Source organism: Leptonychotes weddellii, chromosome 1 (genome assembly GCF_054177405.1).
Source record: "Leptonychotes weddellii isolate Sample4059 chromosome 1, ASM5417740v2, whole genome shotgun sequence".
Taxonomy (NCBI): domain Eukaryota; kingdom Metazoa; phylum Chordata; class Mammalia; order Carnivora; family Phocidae; genus Leptonychotes; species Leptonychotes weddellii.
This window is the reverse complement of record NC_138369.1, coordinates 68,630,476-68,646,914: the sequence shown is the minus strand read 5'-3', so window position 1 is coordinate 68,646,914 and position 16,439 is coordinate 68,630,476.

The following is a 16,439-nucleotide window of genomic DNA, read 5'->3' as shown; positions in this document are numbered from 1 at the left end:
GTGTGATTTCATCAGCAAGGTGCTGCTGACAATGCGTAATAGAACATCGTAAAAGCTACAGGTTGGCGCCTCTGGGGGTGCCGGAGGAGACGCCATAAAGGGTATGGTGCTGAAATGAAAAATGATTATTAGTTAACAATTATTAATCCTAGGTGGCATGCTAAATTCTAAAGAACACAGCCCAGACAAAAGCAGATTACCTCGAAATTTCCGTGCTTTCCTTAACAAAAACGGAAAAGCCTTCTACAACACTATCTCTGTGTGAGAAGATGAAGTAGAAATACCCTGACTCCATGAATAGAGGCAGAAAAACACCAAAATAAAAGCCAAAAGAGGGCACCTGGGTGGCTCAGTCAGTTAAGTGGCTGCCTTCGGCTCAGGTCATGATCCCAGCATCCTGGGATGGAGCCCCACGTCGGGCTCTCTGCTGAGCATGGAGCCTGCTTCTCTCTCTCCCTCTGCCTGTCTATCTGCCTACTTGTGCTCTCTCTCTCTCTCTCTGCTAAATAAATAAATAAAATGTTTAAAAAAAAAAAGCCAAAAGGACTTCTGACACTTGCATCCTTCATCCCTCATCTGCTTTCACGTACAGCGTTGTAGAGCTAGATCATGGGTCGGCAAACTACAGCCTACAGGTAAATAGAGTTTCCTTGGACCTCAGCCACATCCATCTGTTTACATCTTGTCTATGATCGCTATTGCAGTATAGCAACAGACGTGAGTGCTTATGACAGAGACGGTACGGCCAGAGCCAGAGAGCCAGAAATATTTACTAGTTGACCCCTTAGACAAAAGGTTTATTGGCCCCTGATCTAGATTGAGTTGGAGAAAACATGATCCAGATTTACGATAGTCTTAACAGACCTACTTATTAATGTATGTTTTCATATTTATTCATGCAAGATAAAATTCGATTTAACTTATTTACTCAGGAAGCATGTATAAAATGCCTATTTTGGGGCATCGGAGAGGAATATACATACCATTGGGAAGGCTAATACATCACCCCTCCAGAGCAAAGGCACTCTGCCCTGATGGAACTGTAGGATTTTCCTACAGGGGAAAAACTAGTTTCTCTCAATAAGGGTTCTGAAAAGGCCAAAGATCCAAATAGATGGTTGAATGGAGTTGAAGTTGAAGGGATAGTTGAATATAAGCAAGATTATATAAGACTTCATCTACATAGGATAATGGTTCATGGTTTGACTTCTATAAATATTCTAAATAGGATTTGAAAACTATCTGGAGCATCAAGGGATTTGTTGGTTTTATTTCAAAGCCCAAGAGCTCTTGAAAAAAAAAAAAAAAACACTCAAAATCCACTTCCTGATTCTGTAGTTATAGTGCACGTGAGCCACACAGTCAACAGAATGGTAAAATCAAATGGCATCTGTTTACTTGGAGACCACAAATGGCTTTCTTGATACGGAAGTAAACAGTGTATGAGAAGTTCTAGCCTGAGGGACTGTCTTCCTGGAAGAATCACTTTCAGGGCTCCCACAAATGTGGACATTGGAAAACTATTCTTTCATCCGAATAGACTAATAAAGGTATTTAAGCCTCTCAGCCGCATAGAAAGAACATAACTAGATGTTTCCTAGCACATAGGTGGTGTTTCAAACGGATACTATCTTTTTTCCTACAAGAATTGTACTCCGTGCCTTAACCTTACCTGCTTAACATCCAAGATCTGTTTTAGGTTTTTGGCAGCTAACATGTGCTTTCCCATGGCAACTGAATAATAACATCATCTAGTTTGAAGAAGGGAAAAAATTCAAAATGTTTCAGATCCAATTACTTCATGAAACTATTTTACGGTGTCTTTTTATTTTACAACAATTCTAAAGAATATATTTGACCAGTTTGTATATTTTACCACCTGTAATTCTGAACAACAACAACAAAAAAACATTTTTCACAAAGAAATACACAGAAAACATCCAGGCTTATTCAGGGAAGTGATAATGGATATTCTTTTTTTTTAAAAAAAGATTTTATTTATTTATTTGAGAAAGTGTGAGAGAGAGAGAGAGAGAGAGTGAGCGAGGTGAGGAGCAGAGGGAGAAGCAGGCTCTCCACTGAGCAGGGAGCCTGACATGGGGCTCGATCTCAGGACTCCAAGATCACGACCTGAGCCCAAGGCAGCCACCCAACCAACTGAGCCACCCAGGCGCCCCGATAATGGATATTCTTAAGCAAAGCAAAACTAGCGCTAAACAGGTCAGGTTTTGAATTCTTACCTTGGCTGGGTTGATTAACCAGATGAATGACCTTGACAAATTACTTTCTTCTCTGGGTTTTATTTTCATCATCTGTAAAAGCAGGTGATTTAAATCAACCTCCCAGAGTATTTCCAGCCCTAAATACAATGATGACTGAAGCTTGGCATCTATTGTAGTTCTCAATATAATTACTTCTAACCTTCTTCTACCCTCATTCTTATGCATGACAGAATGCCAGAGGAAAAAAAAATCACAGTAAACCAAACATGAATTTGATTCTCCCCTTCTATCTGGAAGGGGTCATCAGGATATTGCTGAGCCACAGAGAAAGAACATATTCCCTGCCCTTCTTCTAGCACTTCATGCAAGATTAGAAATAAGTTCATTCTTACTTTCTCTGACTATATTATTTAAAAGAGTAGAAACAAAGAATGATTTTTTTTTTTTTCAGAAAAGAATTTAGGACCATGTAGAGTCTTAGAGGTATACACATTGGTACATTGTAGAAAGAACTTTACCTAAAGCAGGATGCCCAGGCAACTCTATAACCTGTCCTTGAAAAAAATATGTGAAGTTAATAGAACATTCACGTATTACTGATGGAATATATGGTCCTACTTTGGAAAGATATCTGGCAGTTTCTTATAAAGTTATATAAAAACATACCCATCCTATGATCCAGACAGAATATAACTATCAGAATCACAGTGTTTTGCAAAAATATAATACAATAGAAAATTACAGTATAGCTCTTCAAATAAAATGCCTACCAAAAAGATTCTGAAAGTTTTTTGGAAGTAGTATTAAGTATCAAATGATGATAGTGTCACAAACTTAAATATGTAGATTCTTTTTGAGAAAAAACACAGTGAGCAGATAATCTTTTGGAACAATAATTAGGAAGACTTAGGAATATGAAAAAAATGGACTTATAAACTAAATTTTTTTAATATGACCAGGTTGCTAAACTTAGGATAACTTAAAACATTCAACATTTTTTCCTATCAGTAAAGACTACCCAAGCAAAAAGAAAACAATTAAACAGACCTATCTTTTATATGATGAAAAACCCTCCAGGAGGGAAAGTGTCCCAGAGAGGAGCTGATGGTATAAGAAACAATTAAAAGCAACCAAGCAATCTTAGCAAAGAATCTGCTATTATCTAGGAAATTTTTTTTTCCTTTACCTTAGAGCATTAAAGGAAACACAGAAAATGGTAATATACCTGAGCAACAGTCATTCCCTACTTTTCAGTCATCTTATGCAAAATAAAAAATCCAGGGAGCGGGGATCTTCAGTAAGAGTTTAAAAAGAGGGAAGTTGTTTGACAATTTCTTAGACCTGCCGACGACAGCAATGCAATGTGAAAAAACCAGGCGACATCCAGACATTTTAAGCCCAAGGTACTGCAACTCTTCACCTAGCTTACAATGCCCATCACTACCTGGCTTTGGTTCACTTCTTGGCCTCACCTTTGCCAGTCTCCTCTTCACCCACTGTGTCCCATGTTCCTACAACTCCCTCCCTCGGGTCCTGCCTTGCTCTCCACCTGCAGCACCCTGTCCCTCATCTCAGCGTGATGCTTGGCCTTCCAGCTCCCAGCTCCACCATCTTCTTCCTGGGGGTGGCCCTCTCTGGCCATCCAATCTAAAGAAGCCCTCTTTATACCTAAGGGGGAGCCTTAACTTATTTGTTATTTTTTCATGTTTGTTTGTCTTTGTGTTCTTATTGGTGGAATTGTGGGGGGGGGCGCTTATTTTCTCTCTATACTAACTAAAAGTTAAGCTCCATGAAAGCTAGTAACTTACCTGCTTTATGCCTGACACTGGTAAGGAAAAAATTAATTTGACATTTGTTAAAACGGTAAGGAAGACTTTTTATTCAAGACCATAATGGGGCACCTGGCTGGCCCAGTCAGAAGAGCATGTGACTCTTGATCTCAGGGTCATGAGTTCGAACCCCATGTGGGGTGTAGAGATCCTTTAATAAATAAAACTTTTTAAAAAGATCGTTACAATAGGGGTATTGCAATAGGGGAGATAGAGCTTAACTCTAAATATAGCAAAGGCAGCTGGGGAATTACAACCAAAGAGCATGTTAAAGGCGAAGGTCAGTAGATAAATTACTAAGAGAAGACATCAAGGGTGGGGGGATTCTTGCTAAACTGACCTAACAGGATCCTTGCTGTGGGCAGGTAAGAGTGATCAGATATCAAGGGAATAGAAGTTGACTTAGCAGGATTCTTTGCTAAGATTGGGCTGCACAGACCAAAGATAGACATGGGGACCAAGGTTGAGGCCTAGTCCTTAGTCAAGGATAGAGTTTTTGTCAGGACATAGTAATTCTCAAAAAGTATTGACTGACCAGATGAATGAATGAATTCTCACCCTCAAAATTAAAATGCTAGAGTTGCTATTTAAATTTCTTAATTGCTTCACTTTTCCATTTCACCTTACTAGCATAAACACTGGTAATAATAGGGATAAACACGGAAAGAAAGCCAAAGAATAAACTCCCTACTCCCTTACAGAGTAAAAAGAATGAATCTTCATAATTAATGGTTCCTTTTGTTCATTTATTTATTCTTCAAATGTTTATTGAGAGCTAATTGCAATGCACTAGTTACTCCTCCAGGCACAGACAAACAAATCCAAAGGAAACACCCCGGCCTTCAAGTTCATTTTCACTGTCTACTGAGTGACAAATATGTGAATAGGATGAGGTTTGGCAAAAGGAGTAGCTAAGATGAGTAAAGGGCAAAAAGGGCCCTCTGATGGGCAATGAGGCAGGCAGAGAAAGACTCAGGAGGAGAAACTGTGATGAGAATTTCCCAAATTAGGCGCACCTGGGTGGCTCAGTCGTTAGGCGTCGGCCTTCGGCTCGGGTCATGATTCTGAGGTTCTGGGATCCAGCCCCACATCGGGCTCCCTGCTCCCTGCTCTGCGGGAAGCCTGCTTCTCCCTCTCCCACTCCCCCTGCTTGTGTTCCCTCTCTCATTGTGTCGCTCTCTGTCAAATAAATAAAATAATAATAATAATAATTTCCCAAATGAAATGCCCTGTAATAAGACTTCAGCCAGAAACCCTGCCCATCTTCCACAAATTACAAAACTCAGGATATGCTTGGTGTGATTCAATTTCTCATGGAAGTCAGCAAAGAGGCCAGATTGAGTCAAAAATTTGTGCGGGACTTCGACTCAGCCAGGCCAACGAAGGGACAGCTGCACAGCTGGGTTATGTTAATAAATTGGCAATGCATGATTGTAAGTAAGAAAAACATATTGCCTATTCAAGGGCTGATATCAAAGGGTGAAGAAATGGCATGGATGCCCATGAGAATATCATTGTTATTCCTGATGAATTCAGAGGGGCGAGGAAGAAAACGTGCCCCGTATGAATGCACTTCTGCGACACAAAGGCTGGTCCTGTGCACTGCAATCTCAGCAGCTCTCCGCAAGAGGACAAGCCAAGAGAGGAGAGGCTCAGACTTGCCGCGCTCATGCCTGACGCTGTTCTGAGCATGCTCCCAGCATCTCGTGCTCTCTCAGTGGTATGGAGGGTTAACTATGAAACTAAGGTGTGAGAATACCTTTGTATTTTTCAATGTTAATACAACCAATATCTGAAGTTATCATGCTATTTCCCAATAAATAGGGAAAAAAAGAAAGATTTTCCAATTTTTAAATTTTATCTCAGGAGAATCATAACCAAAAGCTAACTAGGTGATCCAAACAGTAAATGCAGAAAGGTTGATAAGGAGACTAGATCAGTGTAAGAGAGGTGATATATGTTGGCAATGATTCCCAACACATGTTCATTAAAAAATTGTGCTAATTGGAAGCTTTCCTTCTTCCATGTGAAAGGAACTAATAAGAAGTTGATGACAGCACAATCAGGCACTAGAACCCCACAAGGAAATTACAGATGTAACAGATACCTCTGGGTGCATACAAGACTTTTAAATATAAATTGAATCTTTATTTAGAAATCAATTTATGTGGGTAGACTCTTTGCCCAAGGGTATTTGTTTGCTCTTTTATGAATGTTTCAAGCTAGCAGTTTTTTTCTTAGGATTACAAATGACTCTAACTAAATAAAATATGAGGATAGATTTGTGTAATAAATACATCTCTGACATTATCTATTTATTTGTCCATTGAAATATGCAGACTTTATCTAAAACAGTTATCTAACTATCACACTTTTTATTTTATGACATAGAATTGTCTATAAATGACCTATTTCCCATAATGTCCTCCAAAGGAGCTAAAATAGTGACACTTGAACTTATCCCAAAGATGATGAGGTCAATCTGACCCCAGTTCCAAATAAGTAAAGACATCTCAGATTTATTTAACCTCTATTACACATAGCAAAATATTACATAATTTATTTTAAAGAAAAAGAAAATTCTCTCTGAACTTTACCAATTGTTCCTTTTTAAACCGTATTTCCATATCCTGGGAAAAAATGGGTCATAATTCAGGCAGAATCAGCTCTAGACATAGGTTAGTGGGGAAAGTGATGTTCCTTGAGTCAGATAGAACAAGGCAGAGGAACCATCTCAGCCTGGGGTGAGCACTAAAACTGATGGTCAACAGTCCACACTACATCTCATAAGAAGAGGATGATTTTGACGTGGTTGATGTGGATTCACAAGGAGCCTACTGGCAGTCACTTATCAGTGACTGGGGAAGTCAAGGGGTGGACAATACCATGGACCTCTGTGGTCCATCTGGTTTGGGGAAAGATTCCAGCTAATAGCAGGGAGCATGGAGAACAGGATCCACATCTCAGCAAAAATAGGTTTGTCAATGGCTGGGATTTAGGGCAAGATTAAGTTCTAATAATGTTCCATCAGGAATCGGGGAAGAAGCACATTTATATTGGCTAGACGAGGTTGAAGTAGAGAAACTTGGACACACAGGGATTTGTGGGACACACAGCGATTTGTGGGACACACGTGAGCTACACAATCTCTCAATTGTACACAGCCGGTGCTGAGGCCCGGCTCTTAACTCTAGTCCCTGCCTAATTGCGGAGGATTATTCGATCGTGCCGCGTGGATTCCCTGAGATAGTGCAACAGGTAGACCTTGCAAAATAAATTGAGAAAAACTCAACTATCCAAGAGAAAAATAACATGGAAATCACCAAGGCAATAGCTACATCAAGTAATAAGAAAAATATCTTTTACTATAATCACTACAGATGTGAAGTGATGCGATGCTTTATTCCCGTTTCTCCTGTGTCAGGGTTCGCAAGCAGTTTACAAGTCCCAGTTTCTCTTGATCATTGAGTTTCATATTCAAGGTTCTCTTTTCCAGCAAAATCTCCTGCTGTGCTTGAGAATTTCTTAATTACATTTTCAAGTTTTCTGCTGTCATGGCAGAATACTACACAAAATAATTATGGAACTAATAAAAACAATGTAAACCTTTTTTTTCCCCCAAAGCACAAAACAATGTAAAATTGTAAACACAGACGTAGATGATTTGCTCCACATTTGTTTCAGCAAATTAAAATACCATCTACCCTTTATGAAGAAAATGTAGAAAGTAAAAATAGGGCACACTGAAGTAAAGAAGTAAGAGTGGAGACTGATTTCAATCCAAAATCACCGTGGGATTAATTAAAAGCTAAAATTTGACAAATCTAATTTCCAAAATTCCTTGTTTTTTATGATTAAAACTAAAGCAAATGTTTATGGTAGAAATTTTGGAAAACATAGAAGAATACAAAAAAGAAGAAAAAAGAAACACCCAAAAACCTAATATTCAAAATTAGACACTGATAACACTAGCTTTATTACTTCTAATTATTGCCAAATTGATAAAGAGAAAAAATGGTATCCATTTTATTTTCATTTTTCCAACTACTAGTCATGCTATTTCTCTATACCTAATGACCACTGTGAATTTTTGTTTTGAAAATTGCCTATCCATTTTTCTACTGGGATGTTCAATTTTTTTATTATAAGAATACATAGATTATTAAGCCTTTTCAAATGCATTTAGCCACTTCGTCACTTTTAATTATCTTTCTGGTGCTTTTTGACATACAGATTTTTTCCTTTTTTAGATAGTTAAACCTATAAATATTTTCTTTTATAATTTTTTACTTTATATGCTTAGAGGCTTTTTCTACCCCAGTTATATAAATGCCTACCTACATTCTCTTCTTTAATTTCTCTAATGAGTTCATTTTTTATATTTAGTTCATGATCCATCTGGAATATATGATAGCATTATAAAATATTAGCTTCATTCCTTTCCATATAACTGACCATTTGATCAAATATCTTCTATTTCTGCGGTTTTTAGAACTCCAGTTTATAATGGTGGCGGAGCACCTGGGTGGCTCAGTCAGTTAAGCGTCTGCCTTCAGCACAGGTCATGATCCCAGGGTCCTGGGATTGAACCCCACATCGGGTTCCCTGCTCAGCAAGGAGCCTGCTTCTCCCTCTCCCTCTGCTACTCCCCCCTGCTTGTGTTCTCTCACTCTTGCTCTCTCTCAAACAAATAAAATCTTAAAAAATAATAATAATAAAATAAAATAGCAGAAAGCTTTATCCAAACAAAATCTTATGTGAGAAGCCATTGTGTGTATTAAAAATAAAAATGGAGCTGTGTTAGTTGAGCGGGTTGGGGAGGGGTAGGAAGAGATTTTCTTCATCAGCTTGCAAGACCTCACAGAGCACCATTTGCAAATCATTTTTCCCTACAGATTGGAAATGTCACTATTATGTTGTGTTATTTAACTGACTTGGGACTGTTCTAACCTTTCTGTCCTATTCTGGTCATCTGGTCCTCTAGGCTTCACCAGCACCCTGCTGTTTTAAAATATACTTTCATATCTACACTTAACTACACACACACACACACACACACTCATTCTTTCTCAAAATTTTTTGGATACTTGGATCTATTTATTTTTCCCCCACATGAACTTTTTAATGAATCCATTAGTCCTATTCTCCCCTGAAGCCCAATAACATTTCAGGAGGATTACATCAAATTTGTAAATTCATTTGAAGCTAATTGACATCCTAATATTGAGTCTTTTGATCAAAATCCATAATGTACTTTCCCATATTTCAATTTAATTTTTTCCTTTAACAAACTTGACACGAGTTTTACACATTTTTATTATGTTTTTAACTACGTATTTTATAGGTTTTATTATTGTAATTAGAATCATTACATTTTCTCTCTGGTTATTATCAGTTTGTGGGAAAATTATTGATTTTTTATGATTCTCTTGATTTTTAAAAGATTTTGGTTGATTCTTTGGGAACAGTAATCAAATCATTATCAAAGAATAATCTGGCCTATGCTTCTTATTTCTTTTTCAAATCTAGTGGCATTGGCTAAATATTCCAGAAGAATGTTAAATGAAAATGGGTGCTAGTGAGGATCCTTTTTTTTGACTCTGATTTTGACAGCAATGCCTTGTGTGGTAGCCATTAAATATCACACAAACCAGTAGTTTGAAATAAGCATTCCAAGATGTTGATAAGGAAAGTTTTCTATCCCAATTTTGATAAAAGTCTTTAAAAAAAATAGATGTTGAGTTTCACCAAGTCCTTTTTAGCATTTGATTGTTTTTCTCCTTCCAACTACTAATATGATTAATTCCATCGATATACTTTCTCATATCAAGTCATCTCTGAATTCTTGTAAGTTATTAGCTAATTATATATTGTTATTTTAATATGATGCTGTATTTGATTTGCTACTGTTTTATTCAAAAATTCTACATCTGTGTTTATAGGAGAAATTAGCCCATAGTCTTTGAGTTTTAATACTTTGTTAGGTTTTGGTATTAATGTTACATTAGCTTCATAAAATGATTTAGGAAGTTAAATCTAATATCATGATTTTAATAAAGCATATGCTCCCAGGGTAAATTGCAAACACAGTTCATAATCAGCAAATAATGAAATATTCCATTTACATCAATGAAACATGGTTTCCCTGGGAAGGTTCAGCAATAAGAGATCTTACAATGTTGGTAAAGACTTTGAATACAGCCAATGGAGAAACCTACAGGTGACTTCTACCATTAAAAACAAATATTGAATTCCAGTATTCAGTGCTCGAGTTGATACAATTTGCAGGGCTAGCATGCTTAGAAGAGTCATAGTGGTAAGACCCTTTAAAACAGACAAATAGAGTTCCCTGAACATATAAAAGCACAAGTCACTGTAAAACAAAATAACAAAATGGAAATAAACAAATTAAATTCCATTCAGCAAATATTTATTATGAGTTCAGCTGTTTTACTAGACACTCTCCTAAATGCTATAGGATATTCTCAAAATCCCACTTAAGATGTTTGTTAAAAGTAAAACTCCTAAAAAAAAAAAAGAGTAAAACTCCTGAGCCCCCACCCCCAGACTTACTGAATCCAAATTATAGGAGAGGCATCAAACTTGTTTGTTTTTTAATGAGCATTCAGGTTATTCTTATCATCAGGAAAGCTTAGGAGACGCAAAAATCAGTGGGTGTTTCCAGTGGCCTCATTAATTGTACTGCTGAGCCCTGGTCCCTGGGACATGTGGTGAGCACCCAAGAATGAGAGACTCAAAAGTCTCGGCCTCCATATAGGCCAGAGGGGACATCCCTAAGCCACAGACAGGTCAGTAGCAGCTCCCAAATTTCTCCCTAAAAGGACTTAGGGATGCAGTCTGGTTATAAGTTGGGGCAAAAGAATTTGTCTTAAAACTTTATTGGGTAGCAAGCTCACTCTATATACTTGATTGTATGTTTAAGTGGGTGGCTTTGGGAGCCTGATGGAAATTACAAAGAAGCTAAAGCCATCCTAAGCCATCATTTGGCACCCTCCCTGCTGGAGGAGTCGGACTTGTCTCCCAGAATAGAATTAGACGAAAACAGTCAGATCTTTGCTGTCATGAAAAAAAACAAAGAAAAGAAAGTAAGCCTTCCCCACAGGACAATTTTGATGGAAACAGGAAGATGCAAGTGAAAGCAATAGCTTGAGAGGTTCACAGGGAATTTGATTATTTCGGATGGGAGGATTGAACGTGTGCCTAGGTAGAGGAGGGGGTGAGGGAGGCAAGTCAAGAGAGCAAATGTTTAAAGCTGTGAAAGTGGGAGGAAGAATACGAGGTTGAGCAGAGGAACCAGGAAAAGAGTGAAGGTAGCCATTGTTAGGAGTAGGGGTAGGTGAAAGCTAGCAAGACAGGAGGGTTGAAGTATTAGTGTGGTCAAGCTGCTCTGACCCTGCTCAGCAATGGAGACTTTGCTCACTCTCTTTTCTAATCACCTGACCTAATCCCAACTGAGCGCAGAAGAGTATTAACAACTTTAGATCCAATCAGGATGCCTAGAGCTACTCGTTTGGATGTAGTTCTGCTCTGCAGTATGCCCCGTGTGAATACTAGATATCCAAATGACCACCAAGCTGTAACCTTCCATTAACCAGACTGACTAACCAGTCTCATGCTCATCCTGGCAAGTCCAAATGAGGAAGCAGCTATTTACACTTGATTGGGGGAGGGATAACCAATGACATCTTCTGGAGGTTTCAGCTGCTCTCCATAGGGCATCATCCTCGAGAACACACTTAGAACTGAGCAGAGCTTCCCAGAGTGTTGACTGGGGTCAGTGGCACCAATATCACCTGGGGACTTGTTAGAAATGCAAATAGTTGACCCTATCCTAGAACTACCGAATTAGGAATTCTGCCGAGGAGGGGAGTCATAGCAATATGGGGTCAACAAAGCCTTCAAGTGATTTTGATGTGCACTGAAGTTTGAGAACCAGTGTCCTACAGGAAGGCCAGACTGTTGCTAGGTTGTTCTTTCTCTGGCCCTTTGGGGTATCGTCTTGAGGTAATCACCCTTGTGTCCCACTGATTCACTTGGTCCTGCTCACCCCATTCCTATTCACTGGTTCTGTTTCCTCCTCTGAAGGAAGCAGTGCTCTAGTCCTCCATAGTCAAGCAAGAATGCCCTTACTTGTCTCCAGCCTTCATCAGCAGGGTCAGATGGGAACTCCTGGACCCTGTGTATTCCTGGCAAGATTCCTCCCTCAAAATTCACAGCCTCAAACTATTATCTTCACTGTGACTATCAATGCTAACTTTATGCCTTTATTCCTTCAAATCAATGACTTTAGTCCCGAAGCAGACCTGCAAACCCCATTTTCTGACACTCCCTTCCACCACACCCAACTCCTGACAACACCTCTGCAAGGCCCTCTGGAATTCATGATTTATCAGCAAAATCCCCTGAAACCTCAATCTCCTCTCTCAACATTTGCTTCACCTTGTTGTTGCAACTGAAGGCTCTAGCTTTAGGATTTTTAGGTGGGGAGCCAGGTATCACTGGCCTGAAGTTGGAATAGGTGTCCTTCGTGCTCCTCATTGCCACTTACAGCCCATTCTCCTGCCTTCCTCCTGAAAACTCCCAGCTTTGGATCTCATTGCACTCCAGCATCCACTTTCTCTCCACATCCTAGTCATCTACCACCTCCAAGTTACGCCTACTCACTCCTTGAAGATTTTAGCTTTTTTTCACAGTACAACTGTTACAGTTCTTCAGGACCTTTGCAATAACCTGATCTCTCAGTTCTTTGACCTCTTTTCTGCTGTTGATCTTTTCATCCATCTTACACTGACCATTCACATCCACGGTCATAGCCTAGATCTTGTGATTGCCCACAACTTCTCCCCACTGTGATCTTAGTTCCAAGCATCCCACTCTGGTCATTTTTAGTCCATCTTTCCAAAGCTCACTTTTAGTCCAGTTCAAACAGGGCTTTGACTCCACCAGAACACCATCTGCCTCATGCTGTCATTCTTTAACCAGTCCAAGATTCATGGTCTGTCATCTTAAGCCCTCCCTTGAATATACCCTTAACTCTCTTGTCCCTCTCACCTCAGGCTTGCAGTGGGGAAAACTGCAACACTGTTTAAACCCAGCTCTCTACACCCATGGTAACTAATCTCACTAGCAATACATGGGCTCTGAGAAACAAACTGAGGGTTCTAGAGGGGAGGGGTGTGGGGGGATGGGTTAGCCTGGTGATGGGTATTAAAGAGGGCACGTACTGAATGGAGCACTGGGTGTTATACGCACACAATGAATCATGGAACACTACATCAAAAACTAATGATGTAAGGTATGGTGATTAACATAACATAATAAAAAGAAAAGGAAAAAAGAAATACACGGCCTCTTACTGCTACCCATAAGTTCTATTGTATGTCTCCTGTTTCTTCTCTCCTCCACCCTCCCATGAACCTGTTTCACACTTTATTATCACTCTTCAAATCTCCAGCACTTCTGCCATCTTCCTCACTCTCAGTCAATGCCGTTGCTTCCCATTTCATAGAAAAACAGAAGCAGGGGTGCCTGGGTGGCTCAGTTGGTTAAGCACCTGCTTTCGGCTCAGATCATGATCCCGGGATCCTGGGATCCAGTCCCGCATTGGGCTCCCTGCTCAGTGACGAGTCTGCTTCTCCCTCTCCCTCTGCCTGCCGCTCCCCCTGCTTGTGCTCTCTCTCTCTCTGTCAAATAAGTAAATAAAATCTTACAAAAAAAAAAAAAAAGCTGAGGTAAAATATTTAAAAAAAAAGAAAAAGAAAGAAAAACAGAAGCAGTCAGAAGAGAATTTCTGAAGCCCCCCACCACCACATCTACTTGCCTTCTTGCGTCTGTGTGCATATGTTCGACATTCTCTCTCATTGCTTTGGAGAGGGACTACTGGTGTTCCAGGGGAAGGCTCTTCCCACCATGTGCACAGTAGATCCTATCTCCTGGCACCAATCAAGCACACTCCCTCCTCTCTATCCACATCCGCAGCTTTTCTCCGTCTCCTGGATTTTTCCCATTAGCATTCCAAAACACTCTCATTTTTTCAAAACCTGCTCTTAACTCTACTCACCCTTCTAGCCACTGCTCTATTTCTTTCCTGCTCCTTACAGCTAACCTGTTTAGAAGAGTTACCCATCCTCATTGCGCCCAATTCTTCCATTTCCTGTCCAATTCACTCCAGCCATGCTTCTACCTTGATTGCTCTACTAAAACTGCTCCTGTCAACGTCCACATCTATCTATCTGCCCTCCTTTTACTCAGCTGGTCAGGCTTTCCTCACTAAAACAATTTCTTCCCTTGGCTCTAGAACATTTTCCCTCTTGGATTTCATTCTACCTCACTGGTATTTCTTTTTGGTCTCTGTTACTAGTTCCACCTAAGACTCAATCCATGGCTTGGTCTACAGATTCACCCCTAGCTACTCATCAAATGCCTAGCTAAGGAAGGTCTCAGTTTCCCACACCCACCGTGTCTCTTGATTGTTCAAGGGCAGGCAACCTTCCTCAGTAGATTCTGCATCCAAGTGGTTCCTACAAACTCTGTCCTGCCCGATAGGTTAGTCTTTCTCTGATTTTCTAAGATCCTAAACAGCTGAGGTCCCAGAATGCCTGGAGGCTCCTTCACCCATGGTATGACAAGAAGAGAGAAGGAATACTGTGCAAGTGTAAAGTGAGGATGTTAGCTAAATGTCAAAAGGCCAAAGAAGATAGAAAAGACCACTTACTTGGTTTTTGTAATTATACAGACAAATTGGCATCTTTGTGACTTCTTCCATACCTACCAATGAGCCAAAGTCAGTAAAGTTTAAGTCAATAAAGACTTAACATCTCTCCCACAAAATACCCAAGGCTGCCTGAACAGAATATAGTCTTTGTTTGGGGAATTAAGTCCAGGTTGTCTCCCATTTGTCCATCCCTTGTCTAACTTCCAGTCGCGCTGTTCTCAATGGTCAGTTATGGACAGCCTCCTCTCTTGTCTAATGCTGATGACCCCTTTCTCTTCATTCTCTTGAGCATCTCTCCTCATTTCAGACACCTGGGGCAAACACACTGACCTTGGACTCTGGCTGGGCCTTTGCCTTTTCCACGCCTCCAGTTCTCCCTCAGCCAGTTTTAATAATAACACAAATCTCGTCCTGTGGAATGATACCACAAACTGTCCCACTAAATACCTACCACTCATCATGGCGTCCTCAGTTTTTTTTAATGCCCTCCCTTTATTTAAAGTGTGTCTTCTCGTGGGGCGCCTGGGTAGTGCAGTCAGTTAAGCATCAAACTCTTGATTTCGGCTCAGGTCATGATCTCAGGGTTGGGGGATACAGCCGCATGTTAGGCTCCGTGCTGAGCAAGGACAATGCTTGAGATTCTCTCTCTCCCTCTGCCCTTTCCCCTTGCCCCCGCCCCATGTGCTCTCTCTCTCTAAAATAAATAAATAAATCTTTAAAAAAAATAAATAAAGTTTGTCTTCTCTTTAGTAGTGAATGGTCGTTAAAGATTAAGGATCCAGAGAATTGTTTAAATGCTGTTTGAATTAAGAATCACAGGACCGTTTGCCTGGAGGCCAGACTGGAGGACAGCAGTTGGAAAAGGAAAACAAAATGAGGAAATGTGTCTCTACAAATATATTTTAAAACTATGTAGCAATGTAATAGCTATGAAATTGAATCTTCTTCCTTAGGGTAAGTAGGCAACACAGTATCAGGAGGCCTTGGCAGGCAGAATAACCCCCTTATCCAAGTTGGAAAATATCGTCCTTTGATCAAAAACGTAAGATCCTTTCATTTTCCCCACTACAGTCAGTGTTTCAATTTCAAAGGCCACTCGCTGTTTCTGATCTGTTATCAGTCAGGCAAACTGAACACACAGAGAGAAAGCCACTTTAGTATAAACTGCTGTCTCCTTTATCACAAATGCAGACTTAAGGGTCCCGTTCTGTTAAAACTGTACAGCTCAAGACGGAAAGTGTAAGTAAGAGCAGAGGCGGGCCAGCTTCGTGATGGGAAGTTGTAGACTCGAGAGAAGTAGACGTGTCAGATGTAGGTGAAATATGGCAAGTTACCTACGTGGCTAGATAAGTCCCTTTGTTTCTGAGCTAGTTGCACTCCTAAGATCAGAATTGTCAAAAGAAAAATATCGGGCTGTTGCTGGGCAGGTATAAATATGACCGTGCAACTAGAAAAGAAGGCACATTAATCTGTTCAAGTACCTAATACGTGCCAGGCACTGCGCTGTCTTTTTTTTTTTTTTTTATTCTTATGTTAATCCCCATACATTACATCATTAGTTTTAGATGAAGTGTTCCATGATTCATTGTTTGTGCATAACACCCAGTGCTCCATGCAGAATGTGCCCTCCTCAATACCCACCACCAGGCTAAC